Source organism: Fistularia commersonii, unplaced genomic scaffold (genome assembly GCF_037954325.1).
Source record: "Fistularia commersonii isolate RoL2024-O1a breed Wild unplaced genomic scaffold, RoL_Fcom_v1.0 HiC_scaffold_39, whole genome shotgun sequence".
NCBI classification, from domain to species: Eukaryota; Metazoa; Chordata; class Actinopteri; order Syngnathiformes; family Fistulariidae; genus Fistularia; species Fistularia commersonii.
In genome coordinates this window covers 927,501-931,884 of record NW_028233997.1, presented here as the reverse complement: position 1 = coordinate 931,884, position 4,384 = coordinate 927,501, and positions in this window count along the sequence as shown.

Below are 4,384 nucleotides of genomic sequence, written 5' to 3'. Positions count from 1 at the left end.
AAAATCACATATGGTGAAAGAAACAAGTGAAGGAGGGCTGAAAGTGATAGAGTTGGACTGCTTGAATGGGACATTGAAGGTGAACTGGTTGAAATCCTGGATCAAACCTCATCGTTCTTTCTGGTATTGTACTCCAAACTACTTATTCAACAAAGTCGGCGGCCTGAGTCTTCTGCTTATCTCTGACTTGGATATCAACAAGATTCCTGTCAAATGTTCAGAGTTCCATAAACAAATATTATTATACTGGAAAATGATATACGTACACAATTTCTCACCACACAGTATAATAGTTTGGAACAATCGATATGTACTGCATGGCAACAAACCTCTGTTTTACAAGGAATGCTTTGAGAATGGTATATGGTCAATAATTGACTTGATGGATGACACTGGCAGTCCTCTGGACAATGAGCAGTTCTGTACTACACACAGATTCAAGCCTCCCATATTAGAGTTGCTAAAGTTACGAAACGCACTGCCTCGACAATTTGTATTCCTGACCAAAAATATAATGACGCACCGAACCGTACAACCACAGTTACCCCGACTATCACTCCAGGGAATCTCAATTGTGGACAGAAAGCGCAGCAACTCCTTTATTAGGAAATGTTTCACAGGAAACTTATTCCCTGGACGTCAAAAAAAAAAAAAAGGATATTTTAAATAAATTTGATGAGGAATCGATTGCCACGCTGCGAACTATGTATCTGACTCTACCCATACCCCCAAGGCAAAAGAGACCCACTTCAAAATTATGACTGACATCTACCCATCTAAGGAATTATCGAGGGTACGCTTTAATTTTGAAGATAATATTTGTACATTTTGTGAAGACAACATTGAAACCACTGACCATATATTTTTTCTCCTTCTCATTCCATCGTCACCAGTTTCCTTCTCAAAAGATGATATAACATTCTGTTTACTTATAAGCAACATAACAGATGAACTCTGTTTCAATGTTCTTTTAGGCCTGGCCAAGTTCTTCATTCACAAGAACAGAATGCAAAAATGCTCCCCAAATTTTAATGTCTTCATAAACGATTTTGAAATATAAAAAAAAAAAAAAAAATCCTTAAAACTTATGGAAAAATCCGAAAACAAAAAAATATAGTTACCCATGTCCGAGGTTCCTTTTTTTTTTGGTAAAAAAAAAAAAAAAAACAAAAAAAACAACTTGATTACATGTTACATTCCCCTTGCAATTTTTTTTTTTTTTTTTTGTTTTAATTTCTTATTTGTCTATCTATTGATTTAATTACTTCCTTTTAATTTCTTTTTTTGTCTCGCACTGTAAATTTCTCACAAACCTGTAACACTATTAACTTCTCATTACATACAGAACAAATGTCCTGATGTCCGTTGCTTCCTCATCCCTGGTTGTTTCATTGACATTCAGTTCTACCTTGCTATGTTTATTTGTACATTTGTATATTTGGGTGTACTATTTATGTTCAATTAAAAACAGTTTGATGTCTGAGATTCCTTGTGAACCGCCAACTTAATTACATGTTATATTCCCCTCACAATTTTTTTTTTTCGTTTTTAATTTTATTTTTCTATCTATTTATTTAATTATATCCTTCTAATTTTCTTTTTTTGTCTAGCATTAAAAATTTCTCGCAAACCGTTAACACTATTAACTTCTGATTACTTACAGCACGATTGCGCTTATGCCCCCCCACCCATCCCGCTTTTTCCGTACGGAGGCAGACACTGAGATCGAAAGCAAATGGGTGTCATTGAAATGCAGTAACAGGGTGATAACAGCCGTGTTCGAAGTGTGTAGGGGCTTATAGGAGAGCAGAAGCACGTCACGCAATTCACCTGAGTTCGGAGGATCGGGAGTACCAGGGCCCATAGCGGAGAAGCGGAAGAGCGGAGTTATGTGTCTCTTCTCAAAGGCGGGGAAGCTGGGGGGCAGCAGGACCCCTTAGACCGGCTAAGGTGAGCCTACTCCGGACAGAGATCACCCGGAGTTATGACTGGAGCTCCCGGACCTCTGGGCACACACATATGTGAATGACTGGATGAGCTAATGTTGGTTTGGTTGTGGATACGTTTCGGCCAATGCTATCAGCACAGCGATGATGAGTTCAGGTGTGTCTGTGTGTGTTTGTGTGTTTGTGTGTGTGTGTGTGTGTGTGTGTGTGTGTGCGTGTGTTTGTGTGTGTGTGAGAGTTTGTTTTTGTGGGTTGGGGGGGGTTCCCGCGGACACGGAGTACCAGGGCCTGGAGCGGATGAGGTGAGGAGCGGAGGAGAGCAGAAGCCCGGACCGTGATTCGCTTGTGTCCAGCGGCTCGGGAGTTCCAGGGCCCGAAACGGAGGAGCGGAGGAGCGGAGGAGCGGAGGAGCGGAGGAGCGGAGGACAGCAAAACCCCTTTCTGCAATTCGCCTGAGTCCGGCGGATCGGTAGTACCTGGTTCCGCAGCGGATGAGCGGAGGAGTGGAGGAGATGTTTCTCTTCTCAGAGGCGGCGAGGGGGGGGGGGCAGGACCCCTTACCCTTATCCCCCCCGGACGTTTGAGTGGAGCTCCCGGACCTCCGGGCACGCACATGCGAATGACTGGATCACAGGGAGTGCCAGGGCCTGGAGCGGATGAGCAGAGGAGAGGCGGAGGGCAGAAGCCCGGCCCTGTTCAAGAGTTCCAGGGTCCAAAGCGGGGGAGCGAAGAAGCGGAGGAGGGGAGGAGAGCAGAAGAGCAAAAAACTGGCCCGGAATTCACCGAAGTCCCGCGGATCGGGAGTTCCAGGGCCCGGAGCGGAAGAGCGGAGGAGCGGAGGAGAGGAGGAGCGGAGCAAAGCTAAGCCCGTCTTAACAACAAGGAAATTACAGATGAGGCTATAATTTCTAATGAAAACTTTAAATTCTATAGCCACGTATACACTTCGACATTGTCAAAAAGCGATTGTGACTCCTTTCCATTAAATATTCCTCAATATATCCCAAAAATAAACAACAAACAATATATGTTTGTTTATATATGTTTATATATAAACAACAAAAAATATACAGTTTGATGTCTGAGATTCCTTGTGAATCGCCAACTTAATTACATGTCGTATTCCCCTTGCATTTTTTTTTTTTGGTTTTAATTTCATTTGTCTATCTATTTATCTAATTATTTCCTTTTAATTTCGTTTTTTGTCTAGCACTGTAAATTTCTCACAAACCTGTAACACTATTAACTTCTCATTACATACAGAACAAATGTCCTCATGTCCGTTGCTTCCTCATGCCTGGTTGTTTCATTGACATTCAGTTCTACCTTGCTATGTTTATTTGTACATTTGTATATTTGGGTGTACTATTTATGTTCAATTAAAAACAGTTTGATGTCTGAGATTCCCTGTGAACCGCCAACTTAATTACATGTTATATTCCCCTCACAATTTTTTTTTTTTCGTTTTTAATTTTATTTTTCTATCTATTTATTTAATTATATCCTTTTAATTTTCTTTTTTTGTCTAGCATTAAAAATTTCTCGCAAACCGTTAACACTATTAACTTCTGATTACTTACAGCACGAATGCGCTTATGCCCCCCCACCCCCCACCCCCCCGCTTTTTCCGTACGGTGGCAGACACTGAGATCGAAAGCAAATGGGTGTCATTGAAATGCAGTAACAGGGTGATAACAGCCGTGTTCGAAGTGTGTAGGGGCCTATAGTAGAGCAGAAGCACGTCACGCAATTCACCTGAGTTCGGAGGATCGGGAGTACCAGGGCCCATAGCGGAGAAGCGGAAGAGCGGAGTTATGTGTCTCTTCTCAAAGGCCGGGAAGCTGGGGGGCAGCAGGACCCCTTAGAGCGGCTAATGTGAGCCTTCTCCGGACATAGATCACCCGGACTTATGACTGGAGCTCCCGGACCTCTGGGCACACACATATGTGAATGAGTGGATGAGCTAATGTTGGTTTGGTTGTGGAAACGTTTCGGCCAATGCTATTAGCACAGCTATGATGAGTTCAGGTGTGTCTGTGTGTGTTTGTGTGTTTGTGTGTGTGTGTGTGTGTGTGTGTGTGCGTGTGTTTGTGTGTGTGTGAGAGTTTGTTTTTGTGGGTTGGGGGGGGTTCCCGCGGACACGGAGTACCAGGGCCTGGAGCGGATGAGGTGAGGAGCGGAGGAGAGCAGAAGCCCGGACCGTGATTCGCTTGTGTCCAGCGGTTCGGGAGTTCCAGGGCCCGAAACGGAGGAGCGGAGGAGCGGAGGACGGCAAAACCCCTTTCTGCAATTCGCCTGAGTCCGGCGGATCGGTAATACCTGGTTCCGCAGCGGAGGAGCGGAGGAGTGGAGGAGATGTTTCTCTTCTCAGAGGCGGCGAGGAGGGGGGGAGAGGGACAGGACCCCTTACCCTTACCCCCCCCGGACGTTTGAGTGGA